At 46.2% G+C, this 16797-nt stretch overlaps 1 protein-coding gene across 2 annotated transcripts in view; it reads left to right on the top strand.

The window, feature by feature from the left end:
• The first annotated feature begins 322 nt into the window (after positions 1-322).
• CSNK1G1 (casein kinase 1 gamma 1) overlaps positions 323-16797 on the top strand; it is a 73222-nt gene continuing 56747 nt past the window's right edge. The window contains exon 1 of one of the 2 annotated variants that reach the window (XM_044279533.1): positions 323-640. The gene's annotated coding sequence lies outside the window, so the exon portion shown is untranslated. The remainder of the gene's footprint in view (positions 641-16797) is intronic. The other variant, XM_044279532.1, reaches the window with a different exon arrangement.

The following is a 16797-nucleotide window of genomic DNA, read 5'->3' as shown; positions in this document are numbered from 1 at the left end:
ATGCGGCTGTCCTGCCATCTTTAGTACTGGCAACCCATTTAGCGGCTAACACAAAGCTAGCATCTAAAGCTCTGATGGCAGCTATTGACGTCTGTCATGGGCTGCAAATATGGAAAGTCACCTGTAAGTCTTAACTTTACACTGCATGCGTAATACGCTGGAACCCTAGACGCCCCCTAGCGGTGTTATCCTGAGCGCACCATATGACGTCACGCCGTCTTCCCCATGCGGTTCACGCCCCTTTCCTTGTTGTGCGGTGAAGGTAGGCGGAGCTGTTAGGGGAGTTTCCGGTTCGGCCCCGTTGTGTGTGAGGAAAGAATACCGGGATACCGGGGCGGAGCGACTAACCGGAAACAACGGAGTTTGGGCTTTTTTTTTTTTTTTTTAGGCACCTGTCTAGTGTGGGACTGCTGGGAGCGTGAATGGTTTGTTGGACCGTTGGCTGCTGTAGGATGTTGTAGCCCGGGCATCCGCCACCGCCCTGTATGCTGGAAGCTGACAGACCCAGGAAGTGCGGGCCGAGCGCCGGTCCTCCCCTATGAGATCTGCACAGGAGCCTGCAGCCGTCTGGACGTAGGTGGCAAGCGGAGCCATTGTCCCTGTAAGCCTGCCCATCCCAGCGACACCCGCAGGACACAAGGTGACCACCCTGAGCCTGCTTTTCTGCGCCATTGTCTTCCTCGGGCCCAGGCCCTCACCCTGCTCTCATGTCTGAGCCCCCTAGTGCTGTCCTAGCACAGGGCTGGCGTACATTGCAGGGGTGGACCGTTTCTGGGCACCGGACCGGGGTGTGGATTTGGGGGGTGCAGAGGTAGCAGTTTGTCCAGCACTACAAAGGCAGGTTGTAGGTGGGGGCCCTGGTACAGGGTTTGCATTGGGGCTTGGCAGCATCTCTTTATGGGTCAGGATGACTGGCTATATGGGAGGTTTATCAAAACCTGTGTAAAGGCAAACTGGCGTAGGCTACTTTCACACTAGCGTCAATATTTTCCGGTATTGAGATCCGTCATAGGGTCTCAATACCGTAAAACAACTCTTCTGTTTTGTCCCCATTCATTGTCAACGGGGACAAAACATAATTGAATGGAATACTCCAAAATATGTTGCGTTCGCATACTGGAGAGCAAACCGCAGCATGCTGCGGTTTTCTTTCCGTTTTGGGATGCGGAGCAAGACGGTTCCGTCATGACCCACAATGCAAGTCAATGGGGATCCATTTTCTCTGCCACAATCGCAAACGGATCCGTCCTCCATTAACTTTCAGTGGAATTCGTGACGGATCCGTCTTGGCTATGTTAAAGATAATACAACCGGATCCCTTCTGAATGGATGCAGACGGTTGTATTATCAGTAATGGAATCGTTGTTGCTAAACCCTGCGGTTCTAGTGTGAAAGTAGCCTAAGTTGCTCAGATTCCACTGTTCATTTTTCAGAGCTCCTTTGCAAAATGAAAGGTGGAATCTGAATGGTTGCTATGGGCAACTAAGCCAGTTCCACTTTACATCAGTTTTGATAAATCACCCCCCCCCCATGTGTCATGACCCTGGGCTGTTTCATAGAATGGGTGACATCAGCAGTGCGGTCATCTATCTATTGGCACTAAGGACCTTCAGACCACTCTGTGCACCATGTACATGACATCCGGTTATTGCCACGGGATTGTGTGGAGCAGGCTATGCTTTCATGGAGTGTAGTCTTTCAGTTTGCATTCTGGCTGTGTAGTTGATCTGTATGTGTGGTCAGACCGACTAGTCCCTTGTCTCGGCCCGCCTTCTGCCTCTACAGAACTAGTCCCTTGTCTTGGCCCGCCTTCTGCCAGTCTTATCTTGTGTATGGACTTTTTTTTTTTTTTTTTTTCTATTACACTAAACCTCCAGTTTAAGAAAAAACAATTACATATTACCTGGGGAACAAGCGGGAGACTTACCTGGTGCCTTCCTTTTCATCTTTTTAGCTACAGATCTGCCAATTCCTGGACTGCTCTTCTTCCATCCAAGATGGCCGGAGAGCTTCTCAGGGCTACATGCGGCCCTTGCGTTGGCCAGCCCTGCTTACATGAACGCTGCTGGTCATTCGAAGACCAGGGATGGACAGGTAGGAAGTGTCTTGGGATACCAATGCACCATATAGTCTGAGAAGCAGTGTGACCATCTTGGATGGAAGAGGAGGAGCCCAAAAATGAATGGATCTGCAGCTCCTAGGATGAAATGTAGAGCACGGGGTAAGTGTTCTGCTCATTTCCCAGTTGATATGACATTTGTTTTCTGAACCAGTGGGTCGCTTTAATGTGTTTGCTCGTACTAAACCTATCGGTGCAGGGAACGGCTTGCCTGGATTAGCCCTAAGGGCTAGTTCAGATGTGATTCTAAGCTGTCTTGAGCTGCAGTATGCTTACACAGTGATCTTGAAAGGACGTGATAGGAGCTCATACTTTGGACTAGGCATAAAGCATCGGGTTCATGGACCCCCGCTGTCATCCAGTTAATGTGTCTGCCAGAAGTAGTATAGTCAGAATGTCGTCCTTCTGTGTCTTGGGGATATTATTTTCTAACCATAACCATTTAAAGAAAATCTGGTACCATGATCAACCCTACGAAGCCAGGCATACTGTCTGGCAGGGCTCATCATGACTACAATGAGCCCTTTTCTCTGCAGTGTTCAGTTATATGGCCAGAGCACCACTCCTTCTCCTCCTTTACATGGACAGGCCCAGCCCCCTCACCACTCCGATGCCTGGTCTTGAAATCTCGTATATGTGCTGGCGCAGTGATCTCTTGCGGTCGTCCCCACTGCACATACACAGTACTGCCACCAGCTCATGTGTGATATTCAGGGCCAGGCATTGGAGCAGTGGCAACAAGAAGAGAAGCCTTGCTCCAAGTGGCTAGGCCAGCCCCTCGTTGCTCTGAGCACCTCATTTACATATAACAAAAATTTGAATTTTTTCCTGCGTTAATAATGCGGATTACAGAGAGAAATGGCTCATTTTAGTCACCATGATCAACCCTAAGGGCTCATGCACACAAACACGTGCCAGCCAGGCCTATATTGCGGCCCGCAAACAGCAGGTCTGCACTATACAGGCACCAGCCATTTGTGCACTGCCTCACAGATGTGGACCCATTCCGCACCGCAAAAAAATAGAATGAATGGGTCTGCATCCGTCTGCGGCAGCCACAGGGATGGTGCCCGTGCATTGGGGAATGCAATTTGCGGTCCTCTAGTATTTATTACCTCGGTGTTCTGTAATGTAGTGGTTTAGATCATGACCACTTTTAACCTTGTTTTCTTCTTGATACTCCAGTTTTTGCAAACAAATGGTATTCTTTATAATGGAAAACTGTAAGGCTTTTCACAATACACTATATACTTTCAATATCCTTAAGATCTTCAAGATCTATGCAGTCTTTTTTATTTTTATGCACCATCTGTAAGCACCATATTATAGGTCCATAAAATGCAGATTTGTAGTAGGGTATGTGTGCCTTCTAGGCCGCTTTCACATCACAGCCATAACACAGACGTCCTTGGGGTTGTGTCCACATGAAAATGGCGCTACCCTTTTCTCTGATCACTGTAAATTAAATTAAATTGATTTCCTGTCAATTAATGTTATGGGGCATTGCTTGTGTATTCTGATGGGTGGGTGCCTGACATCTCTGTCAATTGTGCAGGACTGGGTTGCAGTTGCCTGTACTTTTGGTGGATGAAAACATTGCTGTTAGAGATGAGCGAATTTCATATTTTGAAATTCATTCACCCTTTGTTTGGTGATAAAAGGTGAATTGCGTCATGGATTCCGTTACCACGGACCATAACGCAGTTCTACGATGAAATGCATAATGGAATGTCTTTAGAGGCATTCCGTTATTCACTCCGTCATAATATAAGTTTATGGGCTGCATAACGGATCTGTCCCGTTTCCGTTATGCAGGAGAGGACTATTATGATGGAATGAATTAAGGAATGCTTCTAAAGGCATTCCGTCATAGAATTGCGCTATGGTCTGTAGTAACAGAATCCATAACGCAATTCACCTTTTACCATAACATGAAATTCTCTCATCTCTAATTGCTGTGGTGGAGCGACTGCGGCACTTAGCTAATTCTGCGACCCCCTTCATTCTGAGAGTCATGGTGATCCATCTGCCGGGAAATGCCATCAATCAATGTTGTGGGAAGACCCGTTTAAAGGGAATCCGTCACTATGTGAAACCATCTTGCATACCAGATGCATGCTTTTCAATACGTTCTAACGGTGTTGGTCGCATTTCTATTGTTGGTCCCAATGTGGAAAAAGTAGGCTTCTTATTTTATTCTAATTAGCCTCTTGGTGCAAAGAGGGTGCCATTGCACTTGGAGTTCCGCTTCATTTCCTTCACGCCCCCACCACTTTGCTGGCAGGGCTAGGCAGTGAAGTCCTACTCATGCCTGGCCCTGAAGTCTCCCATCTCGCGATTGCTCGTTACAGCCATTGCTGGCTGATGGTTTCTGTACTACGTCTGCGCAAAACAGTGAAGCGAGCTAGCAATGGCGAGACTTCCGGACCAGGTATGAGAACATCTTCACTGCCTGTGACCCCATCAAAATGTTGGGGGCGTGGCCAGGAATGAAAAGAAGCGGAGCTTTGAGTTCCCCAAGATGCAATGGTACCGCCCTTGTTGCTCCTAGGGCTAATTGGCATACAATAAAAAAAAAAGCCTAATTTCTCCACATTGGAAATGGGACCGACACCATTAGAATGTGTTGACAAGCATACTGGAGAGGGTGGAAATTCAGCCCAGGCCTGTTTTACACGGATGTATTTCTTTTGACTATTTCAGTTGACTTGAACGAGAATGAAGAAATGATTTGGGTCATGTAGTTTGTGTGAAGCTGCTGCCCGATGTGTGGTGAGGAGTTGCCAGCGCGCCGCTCCGTGCTGTAGGTGTGAGAACAGTGTCAATGTCAGACGTCAGCAGTCTTGCATGAGTTAAGATTGTAGTTCATTTTAGAACAAGAGAAGGTGACTCACAAAGGGGGCCTTTCTGCTTCCTCCTGTCTGTGCCCACACCCATGTGCTTCATGTCAAATAACCCCATTAACCCATTACATCTAAGATGACATGTTGTTTTTATGCTTTGGTCTATCAGGACTTGTATGTCGTCGTCTTTAAACAGTGGAAAATCCAGAGTGGAAACCTCAGGTCTGGTAGGAGCTTGTAGGAAATTACTGCCTCATTATGTTTGGCAGCAGTAATTGCCTCAGATGTTTGTATGCCACAAATATGATATATAATTTTTTTTTCTGCTCTATTATCTGAAAATATTAGGTTAGGCTACTTTCACACTAGCGTTCGGGCGGATCCGTTCTGAACGGATCCGCTCATAATAATGCAGACGGAGGCTCCGTTCAGAACGGATCCGTCTGCATTATTTTTAGCATAGAACAGCTAAGTGTGAAAATAGCCTAGTACGGATCCGTCCAGACTTTCAATGTAAAGTCAATGGGGGACGGATCCGCTTGAAGATTGAGCCACATTGTGGCATCTTCAAACGGATCCGTCCCCATTGACTTACATTGAAAGTCTGGACGGATCCGCACGGCCAGGCGGACACCCGAACGCTGCAAGCAGCGTTCAGCTGTCCGCCTGTCCGTGCGGAGGCGAGCGGAGCGGAGGCTAAACGCCGCCAGACTGATGCAGTCTGAGCGGATCCGCCTCCATTCAGACTGCATCAGGGCTGGACGGCTGCGTTCGGGTCCGCTCGTGAGCTCCTTCAAACGGAGCTCACGAGCGGACCAGCGAACGCTAGTGTGAAAGCAGCCTTAGCGTCACTGCTGTATAGGTACAGCAATATGAATTCTAGTGGGCAGATTGGTAACCTGGCTCCGGTCCTGCACTGATGGGGTACGTCCACGTGGGAAAGAAAGTTCAGCAGAGAAGTCCGTCGCGGCTCTGTGGTAAAAGCGACATGGATTACATGAGTTTGTTTATTTTTTTGCTGTGGCTTTCACCCCTTTCAGATTCAAAGGGCTGTTAAGCGCTGCCTCTGCCACCAGATGTAAGGCAGCTATCCTATAAGTGAAGTTTTGACTGTTTAAACAGGCCTTGATACATGACTCACATATTAAATAAGCCAGCACCCCATCTGCAGACAGCTGTTTTGGGGTGATTGTCCCTCATCAGAGCAGAGAGTACTGGGTGAGAGGCCTAGGCATACCTTCTTCCCAGAATTCCAGAGGAGCATGTTCGGCCTTTAATCCTCCTGCTGCCGAATAAGGCGCTCTCCATATGGAGATATAGTACCACCAGATTCAAAGAGCGAAATCTGTGGAGATGATCTGCATCCTAAATTGAGACTCTGCAGATTTGAAATCCGCAACGTGGCTCAATTTACACAGCTATTTTTTTTTGCGCAGCATGTGGTTGAGATTTCTCAATCTACTTTGTCAGATTTTCTGCACTAATGAGTGATGGTAAATCCGCCATCTGTACAGGTCTCTTCATGACTCTGTGTAATGTACGGGGGACGCCTGTCCCTATCTGCCCCATAAATGTTAAATGAAGCAGCAGGACGCGTGCTGGATTGGTGCTCCATCCAAAGTCCTCCTCACTGCGGTTCTGTAGTGAGGTAGAAGTTGGGACTCGAGCCCTGTAGTGATTTGTGGAGTTCTGTGGATAGGGCTGGACCACCCCTTTAATGCTACTTTATGGGATGTGACTTATTCCGGGAAGTAAGGTAGGTAGTATCGCCTCATCACCTGACTGCTTCCTGCACAGATTACTACCTTGGTGGAATCGTCTCATTGTTTGTACATGGTGGCATCATAATTTGGAGGAAAGTCATGCACTAATGCTTCTGGGTATTTGCAGAGCACGCCCAGATATCTGCTGGGAGGGGGCATGCACTGTTATGATATTGCATGTCGCTGATCGAAACTGGATTGAACCATGCTGCCTTGCCAAAAATGGTGGTTGTCCTGCTTGGCTCAGGACCTCTTCAGAAGTGGTTAAAAAACTGGCGTGACGTTGACTCGTGGATACACAGAAACTATAAAGACTTCATATTGCCTAACTGGACTGTAGGCAAATGGTTATGTATCCGTGTAATGTTTGCACATGCTTCTGTGTAGGAAACAGGTGTCATGGGCACAGGGTTGAACACCGGGAAGTGGTGGGGAATGTTGTACACCTCCACGCCGTTCTTCTGCCTAGTTTTATTTTAGGCACTCTTATGCCGCTGGGCTGGCATTCTGAGAATGGAACAGGTGCTCCGTGGGCACCATGTGCTTAGTATCTGTTGGCAGCAGTATGGTAATGTACTCTCAGTTGGTTGCTTCATACCTGTCAGGAGTGCTGCGTCTTATCTTAGATTCTTTCGTCTTAGGGCAGGCACTATGAGCGTCTGGTAATCTCAGATTATAACCCTACTTTCACTGACTCAGTGCACTGGGTATTTGCATCTACATTCAGACGAATGTATGTAGGTTGCGGTCTGCAAAACACGGATACCGGCTATGTGCATTCCGCATTTTGCAAAACGCTCAGGGCCGGTGCTATGTAGAAAATGCTTAATCTTGTCCTTGATTGCGGACAAGAATATGACATGCTCTATATTTTTTTTATTTGAGGGGCCACGGAACTACGGATGCGGACAGCACACGGTGTGCTGTCCGCATCTTTTGTGGCCCATTGAAATGAATGGGTCCGCACACGTTCCGCAAAATTGCGTAACAACTGCGGACCCATTCATGCGGCCGTGTAATCAGTTTATGACATTACTTTGAGAGTCAGGGTGCCTTCCTGAAAATCAGTTCTATTCATTTGAATGGGGCAGTAGCACACGGAGTTCTGCAAGCCCCATCAAGGTGAATGGAACGGATTTTTGGTTGCGGAATTTTCTGCCACGTGTGAAGGCACCCATAGGGTATGACCATGTGGCACAATCAAGTAACGCAGCCTTCGTATGGCCCAAATCTGCCTCTAATTAAACTGAGACCGCACTGTTCAATGGGTTTGTATTGAAGATGCCGCGCACATTACATACCCACTAAATGGTGCAGCATGACCACAAAACAACCACGCTCCGTGGTCATACCCTTAGTCTGCAGAACACAGATACTGGCCGTGTGCGTTCTGCATTTTGCGAAACAGAACGTCCAGCCCATAATGGAGCAGTCCTGTGCCGGTCCAGAATATGATTAAGAGGGAATGTTCTATATTTTTGTGGGGCCACGGATTGGACACGAGTACTGTCCGCATCTTTTGTGGCCCCGTTGAAGTGAATGGGTCTGCATCCGACCCAAAAAAATGCAGATCGGATGCTGGGAAAAAAAGTTTGTGTGCATGAGCCCGTAGTGACATTGGTTTGTCCAAAAACTCTGCCGCCACAGTAACTGTTCTAAAATAGCATAATCAATCATACTACTTTTCTCCCCTGCCACCTCCAGCGCTGAGCTGTGGTCCTCCCCGCCGGCGTTCTGAAGGTGACATCCTGTACACACCACGTCACCACTGCATCCAGTCACTGGCCTCAGTAGTCATGTCCTGATTGGCTGCACGATGACCTGGTGCTCATGGGATATCTCCGCTGCAGTCAGGAAGATGACTTCAGGACTGAAGTGACGCTGGAAGTAACGTGAGAAAAGGGCCGAGTGACCGTGTTATTTTACGCCATTTACTGTTGCTCTTTTTAATAAAATAAAAAAAAGTAGAAAGTGCTTTCCTGTTGGTTGTCTTTTGTGGCGTCTCTGAAAATATTCCCATTTACAGCTTGAACATGCTGACAATTAACAGAAGTAAATTCAGATGTGATAACCAGTATGTGCTTCCTCCTTCTGTTGTTATTTACATTAAACTGATGCCAGTGGGGGAGAACCATCTAAACTGGTGTGAAGGAAAACTGGCTTGGTTACCCCTAGCAACCAGTCAGAAAACACATTTTCATTTTCCGAAGGAGCTCTGACAAATCAAAGGTGGAATCTGGTTGCTAGGGGCAACTAAGCCAATTTTCCTTTGCACCAGTTTAGATAAATCTTCCCCAGTGTGTGGCCTTGAAATGATATGCAGGTCATAACCTATGCTTAAAGGGGTTGTGTCCCTTCAGCAAGTGGCATTTATCATGTAGAGAGGCACTTCCTAATGTACTGTGATTGTCCATATTGCCTCCTTTGCTGGTTGGATTAATTTTTCTATTACATTATTCACTGCTCGTTTCCATGGTTACACTGTAGAAAAAGCGTCTGCCTCTCTGGTGGATGGGGCTGTGGGTGGGTGCACAATCTAGTGCTTTTTCCCATAGTATGCAAGCATGACCACCACTGATGGATTGCAGGGTGGTCTGTAACCGTGGAAACGAGCAGTGTATAATGTGATGGGAAAATAAATCTAGCCGGCCAAGGAAGCAATATGGACAATCACAATACATTAGTAAGTGCCTTGTATTAACTTTCTCTACATGATGAATGCCATTTGCTGGAGCGAGACAACCCTTTAATGCTAACATGAGGGCAGATTCTACATATCTTGAGGTGCCCATACACCCTCGGTCTCCCCCATATACGTACGAACAGTGGGGGGAGAGGAGAACTGCTAAGGCTACTTTCACACCTGCGTTAGGTGCGGATCCGTCTTGTATCTGCACAGACGGATCCGCATCGATCAATGCAAACGCTTGTATCCATTCAGAACGGATCCGTTTGCATTACCATGATTTGTTCATGATAATGCAAACGGATCCGTTTTGACTTACACTGAAAGGGAGGCGGATCCGTTTTCAGTTGCACCATATTGTGTCAGTAAAAACGGATCCATCCCCATTGACTTGCATTGTAAGTCAGGACAGATCCGTTTGGCTCTGCATTGTCAGGTGGACATCAAAACGCCGCAAGCAACATTTTGGTGTCCGCCTCCAGAGCGAAATGGAGGCTGATCGGAGGCAAACTGATGGATTCTGAACGGATCCTTATCCATTCAGAATGTATTGGGGCTAAACGGATCCGTTTTGGGCCGCTTGTGAGATCCTTAAAATGCCAGTGTGAAAGTAGCCTAATGTTGGGGGAGAGTTGTGAGGTCCCCATAGACATTGCCCCACTGAAAACACTCTATGTATGGAGTCCTGTAGCTCTGTGCACCCGAATGATGAGGGAGGCTGGATCCACACACTGCATTTGGTATTTTGCGCCCGGCGGAGCCTTGAATTTGGAGGTTATACATAGTATTGAGCCTCTTGGCTTCCCCACACTGCCAGACAGGCTCCATGCATTCCTGTTTGCAGAATTATCCGCTTCTGAAAATCGGTTCCATTCATGTGTATGGGGCAGCGAGCACACGGGTTTCTGCTTACCCCGTTCAGGTGAAGAGAACTGATTTTCAGTCGCGGAAAATTCTGCAACAAAATTTGCAGCGTGTGGGTTATGTTCAGATGTCAGATTTTGAGTGCAGGTTTTAGTGTAAATTTGCTGAAGCCACCTGTCATTGTTTCCATTAGGAGGCTGTGCTTCCCTGCCTAAAATGTACAGGCACCTCGTTCTTGGCACTGTACCCTCACAATGGAGCTAAACCTATAGCGGATCCGTGATGAAATCTGCTGTGGGTTATCACGCTGACCCGCGAGCATACGCCCGCTGTGCCTTTTGTGAGGGGTCCGTGTGTGTGGTCTTGAAAATAGAGTGGCAAAAATCCTCGGCCAAGTGAACTGTGGTGCTGCCTCTTATTGAAAACTGTGGGGGGCAATTTCAGCGCATATTCGGTCCAGTTTTCAGCGTCAAATCTGCGGCCAAAATCCGTCTTCTGAACCTGCCATAATACATGGGCGGCAAAGTGGAATGTGGTTAAAGTTAATAAGGTAACCGGACTCATCACAAGCGCATTTGTATTCCGGTAGGAGGGGGTGTCACCTCTCTACAGAAGTGTTATGTGTAAGGAGGCGACAGCAGGCAACGTGCGGCGTTTGGTTAAGTTGGCTGCTGTTACGGCAGCACAGACAAAGCAAAACTGGCAAAAGTTTGGAGCATTGATTGGGGAAATTACTCATTTGTCTAGTCATCTTCAGTCAGCGGAAACCAAGCATGATGTCACTTCTGCAAATAGTTTGGGTATAAAAGCAACGCTTTTCGCCGTGGAGAAATGTCAGTAATGTTGCCGGCTGTGAACCGGTTAGTCAGCTGTCATGTAATATTAATGCGGGCTGGCCAGGGGCTAGCGAGTTAAAAGTGCCTGTATTGATTGTGCCTTGCACACACACGCGGCCTTTTCTCCTCCGCTTTGCTTTCTGCAGGGTGGGGGTGCTTTGTTCCAGGCGGAGAGCTCCTGCTGAGATTTCTGCTCTCGTCACAATGTTCCTCCTCGCCTGAATTCGTGTGGGGAAGATAATTGCTTGACACCCACTCGTGGAGGCCTTGCCTTGATTTCCTCTATGCAGTGATGAACATGGGGAGGTAATATCGCTTGTCTTCCAGTGTTGTGGACCCCCCCACATGTACCTGTGTTCTGCATCCTGCTGGTTTGCTGTACACTGCTTAGGCTACTTTCACACTCGCGTTTTGGCTTTCCGTTTGTGAGATCCGTAAGCGGTTCAGTTTTGCCCTAATGCATTCCGAATGGAAAAGGATCCGCTCAGAATGCAACAGTTTGCCTCCGTTCAGTCTCCATTCCGCTTTGGAGATGGACACCAAAACACTGCTTGTAGGGATTTGTTGTCCGTCTGACGAAACTGAGCCAAAGGGATCCGTCCCGACACACAATATAAGTCAATGGGGACGAATCCGTTTTCACTGACACAATAGAAAACGGATCCATCCTCCTTTGACTTTCAATGGTGTTCAAGACGGATCCGTCTTGGCTATGTTAAAGATAATACAAACTGATCAATTCTGAACTGATGCAGCCGGTTGTATTATCTATACGATTCCGTCCATGACGGATCCGCACCAAACGCGAGTATGAAAGTAGCCTAACACAAAGCACTAGTGTTTGTCAACAAAGTGACATCATCGGTTTTCTGTCACATGACCTGGGTGGATGGAAATGGATACAGGCAGCCTGCACATCCTCAAAGCACTGGCCAATGTGGTGTATACAAGTACTGCTGACAAGGCTTTGGACATTTGGTGTTTTTAGTTTTTTTTTTTTTCTAAGCTCTCTCCCAATATTGATTGAAAAAAAAAAAAAAAAAAAAAAAATTAATAAATATATATATATACAAATTTTCAAACAATGTAAGGCCAAAAGCTAATTGTCCTGGGATTTATCCCCTTAAGGACCGCAAATTTTTTCACCTTAAAGGGGTTATCCTATCTTAGACAATGGGGGCATATCGCAAGGATATGCCCCCATTGTCTGATAGGTGCAGGACCCGCACCTACAACGAGAACGGAGCCGGGGAGAGTTGTGGCTGGAGGACCCCGGGTTTCCCAGGGTCCGACCACCACCACGCACAGCTCCCCGCCTCTCCCATTGAAGTGAATGGGAGCGCACCGCACATGCGCGGCCAACGCTCCCATTCATTTCTATGGGGCTGACGGAAATAGCCGAGCCAGCGCTCGGCTATTTTTGGCGGCTCCTTAGAAATGAACGGAGGGCGGCTGCGCATGTGCAGTGCGCCCTCCTCCACTTTCTCTGCTCCGTTCTCCTTATAGGTGCGGGTCCCAGCGGTGGGACACGCACCTATCAGACAATGGGGGCATATCCTTGCGATATGCCCCCATTGTCTAAGATGGGATAACCCCTTTAAGGACCAGACTGATTTTTGAAAATTTGACATGTCACTTTAGGGTACTTTCACACTTGCGTTTTTCTTTTCCGGCATAGAGTTCAGTCACAGGGGCTCTATACCGGAAAATAACTGATCAGGCATATCCCCATGCATTCTGAATGGAGAGTAATCCGTTCAGTTTGCATCAGGATGTCTTCAGTTCAGTCGTTTTGACTGATCAGGCAAAAGAGAAAACCGTAGCATGCTACGGTTTTATCTCCGGCGAAAAAAACAGAAGACTTGCCTGAATGCCGGATCCGGCATTTTTTTCCATAGGAATGTATTAGTGCCGGATCCGGCATTCAAAATACCGGAATGCCGGATCCGTCCTTCCGGTCTGCGCATGCGCAGACCTTTAAAAATGAAAAAAAAAAAAAAAAACTGATCCGTTTTGCCTGATGACACCGGAAAAACGGATCCGGTATTGCAATGCATTTTTCTGACTGATCAGGCATTTTTCTGACTGATCAGGATCCTGATCAGTCTGAAAAATGCCTGATCAGTCAGAAAAAAAGACATCCGTTTGCATACAGTTTGCCTGATCAGGCAGTCAGTTCAGGCAACGGAACTGCCTGCCGGAATCAAGCAACGCAAGTGTGAAAGTACCCTTATTTGGTGATAACTTTAAAACTCTTTTACTTATCCAGGTCATTCTGAGATTGTTTTCTTGTCACATATTGTACTTTATGACACTGGTAAATTTGAATCAAAATATTTCATTTTTATTTATAAAAAAAATGCCAAATTTAACAAAAATGTGTAAAAATTAGCAACTTTCCTAATTTCAATTTCTCTGCTTTTAAAACGGATAGTGTCTCCTAAAATTATTACTTTACATTCCCCATGTGTCTACTTCATGTTTGGATCATTTTGTGAATGCCATTTTATTTTTTGGGGACGTTAGAAGGTTTAGAAGCAAATCTTGAAATTTTTCCGAAAATTTCCAAAACCCACTTTTTAAGGACCAGTTCAGGTCTGAAGTCACTTTGTGAGGCTTACATAATAGAAACCACCCAAAAACTACCAGATTTTAGAAACTTCACCCCTCAAGGTATTCAAAACTGATTTTACAAACTTTGTTAACCCTTTAAGTGTTCCACAGGAATTCATGGAAAATAGAGATAAAATTTCAGAATTAACTTTTTGGGCAGATTCTCCATTTTAATCTTTTTTTTTTTTTCGCTACGAAAGCAAAGGTTAACAGCCAGACAAAACTCTATTTATTGCCTTGATTCTGTAGTTTACAGAAACACCCCATATGTGGTAAAAACTGCTGTATGGCCACACGGCAGGGCGCAGAAGGAAAGGAACATCATATGGTTTTTGGGGGGCAGATTTCACTGGGATAATTTTAACTTGCCATGTCACATTTGGAGACCCCCCCCCCCCGATGCACCCCATGAGTAGAAACTACAAAAAAAGTGACCCCATTTTGTAAACTACGGGATAAGCTGGCAGTCTTATTGGTACTATTTTAGGGTACAGATGATTTTTGGTTGCTCTTTATTACACTTTTTGTGAAGCAAGGTAACAAGAAAATAGCTGTTCATCTGACAGGTTAGATCATGAGCTATTTTTATAGAGCAGGTTGTTACGGACGTGACAATACCAAATATGACAACTTTTCTTTTGTTTGTTTCAGTTTTACATAATAAAGCATTAAAAAAAAAAAAAGGAATTTAGGGTCTCCATATTCTGAAAGTCATAAGTGTTTGTTTTTGTTTTTTTATATTTTTTGGGCGAATGTCTTATGTAGGGGCTCATTTTTTATCAGCATGAGATGACTGTTTGATTTGTACAATTTTGGAGTGCGTATGCCTTTTTGATTGCTTTCTATTTTACTTTTTGTGATGTAAGGTGACAAAATGGCATTTTTACACTTATATTATACAGTGTTCATCTGAGGGGTTACGTCATGTATTTTTATAGAGCAGGTTTTTACGGATGTGGCAAAATCTAATATGTATACTTGTTTTTTTGTTTTGTTTCACTTCTACAACAGTAAAGCCTTTTTGAAACAAAAAAAAAAAAATCATGTTTTAGTGTCTCCATAGACTGAGAGCCATAGTTTTTTCTTATTTTTTTTGGGCGATTGTCCTATGTAGACTCTCATTTTTTGCGGGATGAGGTGATGGTTAGGTACTATTTTTGGGGGGCATACGCCTTTTTGATCGCTTGGTGTTGGTGACAAAAATGTGCGGGTTTTTCTTTTTTTTTTTTTTCTTTTTCTTTTTTTACTTTTTCTGTCCCACTCTGGGACTTTAACTTTTGGGGGTCTGATCCCCTCTGCAATGCATTACAATACATCTGTATTGTACTGCATTGCCTGTTCGTGTACTACTGTGTGTAATGCACAAACAGGTTGCATAGGAGACCTAGCCTGAGGCTGGGTCTCCTTTGCACCCTTAGAAGGCAGGTCCTGATGCCGTGCAGGGCATTGGGCAGCCTCTGTACGGCATCGGGCTGCCTTGTCACGTATCGAGTCCCCGCCACAGCAACGCGGGGACTCAATGCGCTGCTTTACTCGCCGCAAACCACTTCTATGGCGCGGTCAGCGCGGACGACGGCATGTAAAGGGTTAATCCGCCGGCATCGCTGTTTACAGTGATGCCAGCGGATACAGCAGGGACCCGGCTACCAGGGACTGCCAGACCCCTGCAGTAATCGGGCGTGCACCGCTCCAGTGCCTGCCCAATCATCCCGCCGTGCAGGTATGGCGGAATGCATTCTGGCAATGCATCCCCCACAGAACATGCACGGTGTTCTGCATTAAAGGGTTTAAAGCAACCCAGTGATAGCACATTTTTATAATCAAGTTGTTGAACTAAGTTTGTAGTCTTTGCGGTTATGAGGTCGACAGACAAGTCCCTTTACTTTAGGCCGAATGCCTGCAACTGTATGGTCTTTGTGGTCCGCAAAATACGGATACCAGCCGTGTGAATGCCGCAAAATCTTTATAGAAGTGCCTGTTCTAGTCTGCAGTGCGCCAAAGAATAGGACAGGTTCTACAGTATGATTTGCGGAATGGACACAAATGGTGCACTGATGACATTGTGTGCTGTCCACATTATTTGCGGTCCCATAGAAATTAATAGGTCCACATGCGATCCTGAGAAAATGTGGACCGAAAATACAGTTGTGTGCAGGAGGCTCTAGCTCAAGATTACAGCAATATGGCCTTCACCGCTGCCCCCCACACAGGAGATAAGGAAACTGCAGGCTACTGTACTCTGCCACCAGTGAGTGAGTGCCCCCTTTACCCCATAGGATTTTTTTTATTGATCACTTTTTTTTTATTTTATTTTTTTATTATTGAATTTGTCTGCAACCTTTTGTCTAAGGCCTCATGCACACGACCGTTCAGTTTTTTTTTGTGGTCCGCAAAACTCGGAAGCCGCCCGTGTGCCTTCCGAATTTGTGAAATGGAACAGGCGGCCCATTGTAGAAATGCCTATTGTCCACAAAACGGACAAGAATAAGACATGTTATATTTTTTTGCAGACCACGGAACGGAGCAACTGGTGCGGACAGCACACGGAGTGCTGTCCGCACCAGAGCCGCAAGAACTGCGGCTCAGATGCGGACCACAACGGTCGTGGGCATGAGTCCTAATACTGACGGGTGTAGTGGAGAAGTGTGTGTCTGCGTGGCGATGTCCAGCCTCCTTAATGCAGTAATCACTCATCTGTCCTTCTAGGCTGTTCAATAATATATGGGCTGATCCCTGGATGAGCGCCTTTATACTGGAGGAAGGGTATGTTTGCTGCAATCGTCTCGCCTTGATGTTTAATCCCAGGCTATGACTTGTATATACCCTGCCCTGATACGTTACAGAACTGGTTAACATTTCCCTTTTAAAAATGAACATTTTGTACAATTTCATGTCTTATTTCTTGTAGTTTGACCTCTTGCTGTGTTGTTGAATCCGTAAAAAGATGGTTGGTGTTTCAGCCATGAATAGTCCATGTGTGATCCATACATCCGTTTTTTGCCCTCCATGTGTCATCCATATTTTTCGTGCACTGCTAGGCTGAAAAGTGATTCCTACAAATGGTCTATAAAAC

Source organism: Bufo gargarizans, chromosome 2, assembly GCF_014858855.1.
Source record: "Bufo gargarizans isolate SCDJY-AF-19 chromosome 2, ASM1485885v1, whole genome shotgun sequence".
In the NCBI taxonomy this organism is placed as follows: Eukaryota; Metazoa; Chordata; class Amphibia; order Anura; family Bufonidae; genus Bufo; species Bufo gargarizans.
Note: the sequence above shows the minus strand (reverse complement) of the source record. Positions and strands in the feature narration are given on the sequence as shown.